This window comes from Salvelinus alpinus, chromosome 19, assembly GCF_045679555.1.
Source record: "Salvelinus alpinus chromosome 19, SLU_Salpinus.1, whole genome shotgun sequence".
Lineage (NCBI taxonomy): Eukaryota > Metazoa > Chordata > Actinopteri > Salmoniformes > Salmonidae > Salvelinus > Salvelinus alpinus.
This window is the reverse complement of record NC_092104.1, coordinates 30,118,727-30,129,349: the sequence shown is the minus strand read 5'-3', so window position 1 is coordinate 30,129,349 and position 10,623 is coordinate 30,118,727.

The following is a 10,623-nucleotide window of genomic DNA, read 5'->3' as shown; positions in this document are numbered from 1 at the left end:
CCCTATCCTCCTCTCTCTTCCCACCATATCCTCCTCTCTCTTCCCACCCTGTCCTCCTCTCTCTCCCCACCCTCCTCTCTCTTCCCACCCTATCCTCCTCTCTCCTCCCACCATATCCTCCTCTCTCTTCCCACCATATCCTCCTCTCTCTTCCCACCCTCCTATCTCTCCCCACCCTATCCTCCTCTCTCTTCCCACCATATCCTCCTCTCTCTCCCCACCCTCCTATCTCTCCCCACCCTATCCTCCTCTCTCTTCCCACCATATCCTCCTCTCTCTTCCCACCCTGTCCTCCTCTCTCTCCCCACCCTCCTCTCTCTCCCCACCCTCCTCTCTCTTCCCACCCTATCCTCCTCTCTCTTCCCACCCTATCCTCCTCTCTCTTCCCACCCTATCCTCCTCTCTCCTAACCCTCCATCCTCCTCCTCTCCCCACCCTCCTCTCTCTCCCCACCCTCCTCTCTCTCCCCACCCTCCTCTCTCTCCCCACCCCCCTCTCTCTCTCCACCCTCCTCTCTCTCTCCCCACCCTCCTCTCTCTCTCCACCCTATCCTCCTCTCTCTTTCCACCCTATCCTCCTCTCTCCCCCCACCCTATCCTCCTCTCTCTTCCCACCCTGTCCTCCTCTCTCCACCCACCCTGTCCTCTCTCTCCCCCCACCCTGTCCTCTCTCTCCCCCACCCTGTCCTCTCTCTCCCCCACCCTGTCCTCTCTCTCCCCCCACCTGTCTTCTTCTCTCTCCCCACCTGTCTTCTTCTCTCTCCCCACCTGTCTTCCTCTCTCTCCCCACCTGTCTTCCTCTCTCTCCCCACCTGTCTTCCTCTCTCTCCCCACCTGTCTTCCTCTCTCTCCCCACCTGTCTTCCTCTCTCTCCCTACCCTTTCCTCCTCTCTCTCCCTACCCTTTCCTCCTCTCTCTCCCTACCCTTTCCTCCTCTCTCTCCCTACCCTTTCCTCCTCTCTCTTCCCACCCTTTCCTCCTCTCTCTTCCCACCCTTTCCTCCTCTCTCTTCCCACCCTGTCCTCCTCTCTCCCCACCCTCCTCTCTCTCCCCACCCTCCTCTCTCTTCCCACCCTATCCTCCTCTCTCCTCCCACCATATCCTCCTCTCTCTTCCCACCATATCCTCCTCTCTCTTCCCACCCTCCTATCTCTCCCCACCCTATCCTCCTCTCTCTTCCCACCATATCCTCCTCTCTCTCCCCACCCTCCTATCTCTCCCCACCCTATCCTCCTCTCTCTTCCCACCATATCCTCCTCTCTCTTCCCACCCTCCTCTCTCTCTCCCCACCCTCCTCTCTCTCCCCACCCTCCTCTCTCTTCCCACCCTATCCTCCTCTCTCTTCCCACCCTATCCTCCTCTCTCTTCCCACCATATCCTCCTCTCTCTTCCCACCCTATCCTCCTCTCTCTCCCCACCCTCCTCTCTCTCCCCACCCTCCTCTCTCTCCCCACCCTCCTCTCTCTCTCCACCCTCCTCTCTCTCTCCCCACCCTCCTCTCTCTCCACCCTATCCTCCTCTCTCTTTCCACCCTATCCTCCTCTCTCCCCCCACCCTATCCTCCTCTCTCTTCCCACCCTGTCCTCCTCTCTCTTCCCACCCTATCCTCCTCTCTCTCCCCACCCTATCCTCCTCTCTCTTCCCACCATATCCTCCTCTCTCTTCCCACCCTGTCCTCCTCTCTCTCCCCACCCTCCTATCTCTCCCCACCCTATCCTCCTCTCTCTTCCCACCATATCCTCCTCTCTCTTCCCACCCTGTCCTCCTCTCTCTCCCCACCCTCCTCTCTCTCCCCACCCTCCTCTCTCTCCCCACCCTCCTCTCTCTTCCCACCCTATCCTCCTCTCTCCTCCCACCCTATCCTCCTCTCTCTCCCCACCCTCCTCTCTCTTCCCACCATATCCTCCTCTCTCTTCCCACCCTATCCTCCTCTCTCTTCCCACCATATCCTCCTCTCTCTTCCCACCCTGTCCTCCTCTCTCTCCCCACCCTCCTCTCTCTCCCCACCCTCCTCTCTCTCCCCACCCTCCTCTCTCTTCCCACCCTATCCTCCTCTCTCCTCCCACCCTATCCTCCTCTCTCTCCCCACCCTCCTCTCTCTTCCCACCATATCCTCCTCTCTCTTCCCACCCTATCCTCCTCTCTCTTCCCACCCTATCCTCCTCTCTCCTAACCCTCCTCTCTCTCCCCACCCTCCTCTCTCTCCCCACCCTCCTCTCTCTCCCCACCCTCCTCTCTCTCTCCACCCTCCTCTCTCTCCCCACCCTCCTCTCTCTCTCCACCCTATCCTCCTCTCTCTTTCCACCCTATCCTCCTCTCTCCCCCCACCCTATCCTCCTCTCTCTTCCCACCCTATCCTCCTCTCTCTTCCCACCCTGTCCTCCTCTCTCTTCCCACCCTGTCCTCCTCTCTCTTCCCACCCTATCCTCCTCTCTCTTCCCACCCTATCCTCCTCTCTCTTCCCACCCTGTCCTCCTCTCTCTTCCCACCCTGTCCTCCTCTCTCTTCCCACCCTGTCCTCCTCTCTCTTCCCACCCTGTCCTCCTCTCTCTCCCCACCCTGTCCTCCTCTCTCTCCCCACCCTATCCTATTCTGACAGTGTAGTCGTCAGATTTACCAGCCAGCCTATTGAGAGTGTTTGGTTCTCCCAACGCCCTCAAGACTGAAGTACTTACTGGGTTTTATCAGTACGACTATCTATAACGTTTCCTCAGTACAACCGTATTATGTCCCAATTGTTTCCTCTTGCCATTGTGACCCAACGGTTCACTGTTTTCATTTAGTTCTCAAAGTTATTATTCTGAGTTTATAGTTCTTTGTTCATATTATTCAGTGGTCATGTTTCTTCTAATAAGTATTTTTAACATGTCAAGGAAACATCTTATTAAAAGGTGAACGTTATTTTGTCTGGTGTGTCGTCGGAAAATGCAGTATTTGTTACCTCTATATGGAGAAATAGTCAATTTGGTTCCCAAACAACTACACAAAGGCATATTTAGAAATAATGATGTACCACACATGCATGGTTAGTTGGTAAATCTACTACAAATATCACACAGAATTCAACATAATGTACCACACATGCATAGTATGTGTGGTAAGCTATTTCACCCAATAGATATGGGAGTTTATTAACTTGCAGACTTGTTTACGTGTTGCTGTGCGTTTTGTTGCCAACCTTACTTTACTACCTGACAACTTTACGGTTTTTACTTTTTAATTACCGTTTATATTTTTTGTTTTTCCCTCACTCAACTTTCTTTCATTCAACTTTTTCACTCCGGACGCTTTATCTGGACATGGTTCGTCAGGACTTCCAACAGCCGAAGCTAAGTAGTAACATTAACATGATGCCTTCTAATTGCAGTCGCTGTACTCATAATATACAGGAGAACGATCGCCTTACGGCGAGGATAGCTGTGCTGCAAGCCCAGCTTCAGACGCAATCGTTAGGCAAGGGTAATTTCAGTGTAGGAAAGGATGAAACAGCGTCTGTGCCACCAGTAAGTACAGATAGTAACGTTAGTACAAATCCCCTCGCACAGTCCCCGCAGCTGGACAACTTTCTCATGGCTTCTGGAGGGAAATGCTGTAGGAATGCTCAACCGGTGTCGCTCATTCAACCGACAGAAACTTTCAACCGGTTTTCCCCATTAAGCAGCGAGTCGGAGTCTGAGCCTTCTCTGGTCTCTACTCCTCCCGTTACGGGGTCTGAGACGCCGAAGCTTCCCACCATTAGCTCTGACAAATTGAAAACCCTAGTCATTGGCGACTCCATTACCCGCAGTATTAGACTTAAAACGAATCATCCAGCGATCATACATTGTTTACCAGGGGGCAGGGCTACCGACGTTAAGGCTAATCTGAAGATGGTGCTGGCTAAAGCTAAAACTGGCGAGTGTAGAGAGTATAGAGATATTGTTATTCACGTCGGCACCAACGATGTTAGGATGAAACAGTCAGAGGTCACCAAGCGCAACATAGCTTCAGCCTGTAAATCAGCTAGAAAGATGTGTCGGCATCTTTGTCTCTGACCCCCTCCCAGTTAGGGGGAGTGATGAGCTCTACAGCAGAGTCTCACAACTCAATCGCTAGTTGAAAACTGTTTTCTGCCCCTCCCAAAAGATAGAATTAGGAGATAATTGGCCCTCTTTCTGGGACTCACCCACAAACAGGACCAAGCCTGGCTTGTTGAGGAGTGACGGACTCCATCCTAGCTGGAGGGGTGCTCTCATCTTATCTACGAACATAGACAGGGCTCTAACTCCACAATGAAATAGGGTGCAGGCCAGGCAGCAGGCTGTTAGCCAGCCTGCCAGTTTAGTGGAATCTGCCACTAGCACAGTCAGTGTAGTCAGCTCAGCTATCCCCATTGAGACCGTGTCTGTGCCTCGACCTAGGTTGGGCAAAACTAAACATGGCGGTGTTCGAATTAGCAATCTCACTAGAATAAAGACCTCCTCCATTCCTGCCATTACTGAAAGAGATCGTGATACGTTGGCTAGCCAACAGCTAGCCAACGTCTACCGAATAGCAGCACTGTTACACTATTACATTCAACGGAACGACTTGATTAGCGTAGTGTTAGCTAGCTACATAGTTGTCTTTGCTGTCTTCGTATCCAAGATAATTGTGTAGATTACAGTAATTATCGTAATTTACAGAGGTTAGCTAGCCAGCTATTTGTCGTCCCTCTTAACGTAGGAAACACTGCTAGCTAGCCAGCAGCTAGCCAGCTAGCCAACGTCTACCGTCTACCGAATAGCAGCACTGTAGAGACTATTACATTACAACGGAACGACTTGGTTAGTGTAGTGTTAGCTAGCTACATAGTTGTCTTTGCTGTCAAGATAATTGTGTAGTTTTTGAGTAATTGTCGAGGTTACCTAGCCAGTTACCGAGGCTACCTAGCCAGCTACACTTTCAAACTAAGTCAACAACGCAGCCACTGCTAGCTAGCCTACTTCAGCAGCACTGTATCATTTTTAGTCAATAAGATTTCTTGCAACGTAAGTTTAACTTTCTGAACATTCGAGACGTGTAGTCCACTTGTCATTCCAATCTCCTTTGCATTAGCGTAGCCTCTTCGGTAGCCTGTCAACTATGTGTCTGTCTATCCCTCTTCTCTCCTCTCTGCACAGACCATACAAACGCTTCACACCTCGTGGCCGCTGCCTGGTGGTCCCAGCGCGCACGACCCACGTGGAGTTCCAGGTCTCCGGCAGCCTCTGGAACTGCCGATCTGCGGCCAACAAGGCAGAGTTCATCTCAGCCTATGCTTCCCTCCAGTCCCTCGACTTCTTGGCACTGACGGAAACATGGATTACCACAGATAACACTGCTACTCCTACTGCTCTCTCCTCGTCTGCCCACGTGTTCTCGCACACCCCGAGAGCTTCTGGTCAGCGGGGTGGTGGCACTGGGATCCTCATCTCTCCCAAGTGGACATTCTCTCTTTCTCCCCTGACCCATCTGTCTATCGCCTCCTTTGAATTCCATGCTGTCACAGTTACCAGCCCTTTCAAGCTTAACATCCTTATCATTTATCGCCCCCCAGGTTCCCTTGGAGAGTTCATCAATGAGCTTGACGCCTTGATAAGCTCCTTTCCTGAGGATGGCTCACCTCTCACAGTTCTGGGTGACTTTAACCTCCCCACGTCTACCTTTGACTCATTCCTCTCTGCCTCCTTCTTTCCACTCCTCTCCTCTTTTGACCTCACCCTCTCACCTTCCCCCCCTACTCACAAGGCAGGCAATACGCTTGACCTCATCTTTACTAGATGCTGTTCTTCCACTAATCTCATTGCAACTCCCCTCCAAGTCTCTGACCACTACCTTGTATCCTTTTCCCTCTCGCTCTCATCCAACACTTCCCACACTGCCCCTACCTGGATGGTATCGCGCCGTCCCAACCTTCGCTCTCTCTCCCCCGCTACTCTCTCCTCTTCCATCCTATCATCTCTTCCCTCTGCTCAAACCTTCTCCAACCTATCTCCTGATTCTGCCTCCTCAACCCTCCTCTCCTCCCTTTCTACATCCTTTGACTCTCTATGTCCCCTATCCTCCAGGCCGGCTCGGTCCTCCCCTCCTGCTCCGTGGCTCGACGACTCATTGCGAGCTCACAGAACAGGGCTCCGGGCAGCCGAGCGGAAATGGAGGAAAACTCGCCTCCCTGCGGACCTGGCATCCTTTCACTCCCTCCTCTCTACATTCTCCTCTTCTGTCTCTGCTGCTAAAGCCACTTTCTACCACTCTAAATTCCAAGCATCTGCCTCTAACCCTAGGAAGCTCTTTGCCACCTTCTCCTCCCTCCTGAATCCTCCTCCCCCTCCCCCCCCTCCTCCCTCTCTGCGGAAGACTTCGTCAACCATTTTGAAAAGAAGGTCGACGACATCCGATCCTCGTTTGCTAAGTCAAACGACACCGCTGGTTCTGCTCACACTGTCCTACCCTGTGCTTTGACCTCTTTCTCCCCTCTCTCTGCACCCCTTCTGAAAAAACCTACACTCGATCCCTCTGATGTCAACAACTACAGACCAGTATCCCTTCTTTCTTTTCTCTCCAAAACTCTTGAACGTGCCGTCCTTGGCCAGCTCTCCTGCTATCTTTCTCAGAATGACCTTCTTGATCCAAATCAGTCAGGTTTCAAGACTAGTCATTCAACTGAGACTGCTCTTCTCTGTGTCACGGAGGCGCTCCGCACTGCTAAAGCTAACTCTCTCTCCTCTGCTCTCATCCTTCTAGACCTATCGGCTGCCTTTGATACTGTGAACCATTAGATCCTCCTCTCCACCCTCTCCGAGTTGGGCATCTCCGGCGCGGCCCACGCTTGGATTGCGTCCTACCTGACAGGTCGCTCCTACCAGGTGGCGTGGCGAGAATCTGTCTCCGCACCACGTGCTCTCACCACTGGTGTCCCCCAGGGCTCTGTTCTAGGCCCTCTCCTATTCTCGCTATACACCAAGTCACTTGGCTCTGTCATATCCTCACATGGTCTCTCCTATCATTGCTATGCAGACGACACACAATTAATCTTCTCCTTTCCCCCTTCTGATAACCAGGTGGCGAATCGCATCTCTGCATGTCTGGCAGACATATCAGTGTGGATGACGGATCACCACCTCAAGCTGAACCTCGGCAAGACGGAGCTGCTCTTCCTCCCGGGGAAGGACTGCCCGTTCCATGATCTTGCCATCACGGTTGACAACTCCATTCTGTCCTCCTCCCAGAGCGCTAAGAACCTTGGCGTGATCCTGGACAACACCCTGTCGTTCTCAACCAACATCAAGGCGGTGACCCGTTCCTGTAGGTTCATGCTCTACAACATTCGCAGAGTACGACCCTGCCTCACACAGGAAGCGGCGCAGGTCCTAATCCAGGCACTTGTCATCTCCCGTCTGGATTACTGCAACTCGCTGTTGGCTGGGCTCCCTGCCTGTGCGATTAAACCCCTACAACTCCTCCAGAACGCCGCAGCCCGTCTGGTGTTCAACCTTCCCAAGTTCTCTCACGTCACACCGCTCCTCCGCTCTCTCCACTGGCTTCCAGTTGAAGCTCGCATCCGCTACAAGACCATGGTGCTTGCCTACGGAGCTGTGAGGGGAACGGCACCTCCGTACCTTCAGGCTCTGATCAGGCCCTACACCCAAACAAGGGCACTGCGTTCATCCACCTCTGGCCTGCTCGCCTCCCTACCTCTGAGGAAGTACAGCTCCCGCTCAGCCCAGTCAAAACTGTTCGCTGCTCTGGCACCCCAATGGTGGAACAAACTCCCCCACGACGCCAGGTCAGCGGAATCAATCACCACCTTCCGGAGACACCTGAAACCCCACCTCTTTAAGGAATACCTAGGATAGGATAAAGTAATCCTTCTAACCCCCCCCCCCCTTAAAAGAGTTAGATGCACTATTGTAAAGTGGTTGTTCCACTGGACATCATAAGGTGAATGCACCAACTTGTAAGTCGCTCTGGATAAGAGCGTCTGCTAAATGACTTAAATGTAATGTAAATGTATACCTCACATCTCAAAATAGGGCTACTTAATGTTAGATCCCTCACTTCAAAGGCAGTTATAGTCAATGAACTAATCACTGATCATAATCTTGATGTGATTGGCCTGACTGAAACATGGCTTAAGGCTGATGAATTTACTGTGTTAAATGAGGCCTCACCTCCTGGTTACACTAGTGACCATATCCCCCGTGCATCCCGCAAAGGCGGAGGTGTTGCTAACATTTACGATAGCAAATTTCAATTTATTAAAAAAAAAACTATGTTTTTGTCTTTTGAGCTTCTAGTCATGAAATCTATGCAGCCTACCCAATCACTTTTTATAGCTACTGTTTACATGCCTCCTGGGCCATATACAGCGTTCCTCACTGAGTTCCCTGAATTCCTATCGGACCTTGTAGTCATAGCAGATAATATTCAAATTTTGGGTGACTTTAATATTCACATGGAAAAGTCCACAGACCCACTCCAAAAGGCTTTCGGAGCCATCATCGACTCAGTGGGTTTTGTTCAACATGTCTCTGGACCTACTCACTGCCACAGTAATACTCTGGACCTAGTTTTGTCCCATGGAATAAATGTTGTGGATCTTAATGTTTTTCCTCATAATCCTGGACTATCGGACCACCATTTTATTACGTTTGCAATCGCAACAAATAATCTGCTCAGACCCCAACCAAGGAGCATCAAAAGTTGTGCTATAAATTCTCAGACAACCCAAAGATTCTTTGATGCCCTTCCAGACTCCCTCTGCCTACCCAAGGACGCCAGAGGACAAAAATCAGTTAACCACCTAACTGAGGAACTCAATTTAACCTTGCGCAATACCCTAGATGCAGTTGCACCCTTAAAAACTAAAAACATTTGTCATAAGAAACTAGCTCCCTGGTATACAGAAAATACCCGAGCTCTGAAGCAAGCTTCCAGAAAATTGGAACGGAAATGGCGCCACACCAAACTGGAAGTCTTCCGACTAGCTTGGAAAGACAGTACCGTGCAGTATCGAAGAGCCCTCACTGCTGCTCGATCATCCTATTTTTCCAACTTAATTGAGGAAAATAAGAACAATCCGAAATTTATTTTTGATACTGTCGCAAAGCTAACTAAAAAGCAGCATTCCCCAAGAGAAGATGGCTTTCACATCAGCAGTAATAAATTCATGAACTTCTTTGAGGAAAAGATCTTGATCATTAGAAAGCAAATTACGGACTCCTCTTTAAATCTGCATATTCCTCCAAAGCTCAGTTGTCCTGAGTCTGCACAACTCTGCCAGGACCTAGGATCAAGAGAGACACTCAAGTGTTTTAGTACTATATCTCTTGACAGAATGATGGAAATAATCATGGCCTCTAAACCTTCAAGCTGCATACTGGACCCTATTCCAACTAAACTACTGAAAGAGCTGCTTCCTGTGCTTGGCCCCCCTATGTTGAACATAATAAATGGCTCTCTATCCACCGGATGTGTACCAAACTCACTAAAAGTGGCAGTAATAAAGCCTCTCTTGAAAAAGCCAGACCTTGACCCAGAAAATATAAAAAACTATCGGCCTATATCGAATCTTCCATTCCTCTCAAAAAAAAAAAAAAAAGCTGTTGCGCAGCAACTCACTGCCTTCCTGAAGACAAACAATGTATATGAAATGCTTCAGTCTGATTTTAGACCCCATCATAGCACTGAGACTGCACTTGTGAAGGTGGTAAATTACCTTTTAATGGTGTCAGACCAAGGCTCTGCATCTGTCCTCGTGCTCCTAGACCTTAGTGCTGCTTTTGATACCATTGATCACCACATTCTTTTGGAGAGATTGGAAACCCAAATTGGTCTACACGGGACAAGTTCTGGCCTGGTTTAGATCTTATCTGTCGGAAAGATATCAGTTTGTCTCTGTGAATGGTTTGTCCTCTGACAAATCAACTGTAAATTTCGGTGTTCCTCAAGGTTCCGTTTTAGGACCACTATTGTTTTCACTATATATTTTACCTCTTGGGGATGTCATTCGAAAACATAATGTGAACTTTCACTGCTATGCGGATGACACACAGCTGTACATTTCAATGAAACATGGTGAAGCCCCAAAATTGCCCTCGCTAGAAGCCTGTGTTTCAGACATAAGGAAGTGGATGGCTGCAAACTTTCTACTTTTAAACTCGGACAAAACAGAGATGCTTGTTCTAGGTCCCAAGAAACAAAGAGATCTTCTGTTGAATCTGACAATTAATCTTGATGGTTGTACAGTCGTCTCAAATAAAACTGTGAAGGACCTCTGCGTTATTCTGGACCCTGATCTCTCTTTTGACGAACATATCAAGACTGTTTCAAGGACAGCTTTTTTCCATCTATGTAACATTGCAAAAATCTGAAACTTTCTGTCCAAAAATAATGCAGAAAAATTCATCCATGCTTTTGTTACTTCTAGGTTAGATAACTGCAATGCTCTACTTTCCGGCTACCTGGATAAAGCACTAAATAAACTTCAGTTAGTGCTAAATACGGCTGCTAGAATCCTGACTAGAACCAAAACATTTGATCATATTACTCCAGTGCTAGCCTCCCTACACTGGCTTCCTGTTAAGGCAAGGGCTGATTTCAAGGTTTTACTGCTAACCTACAA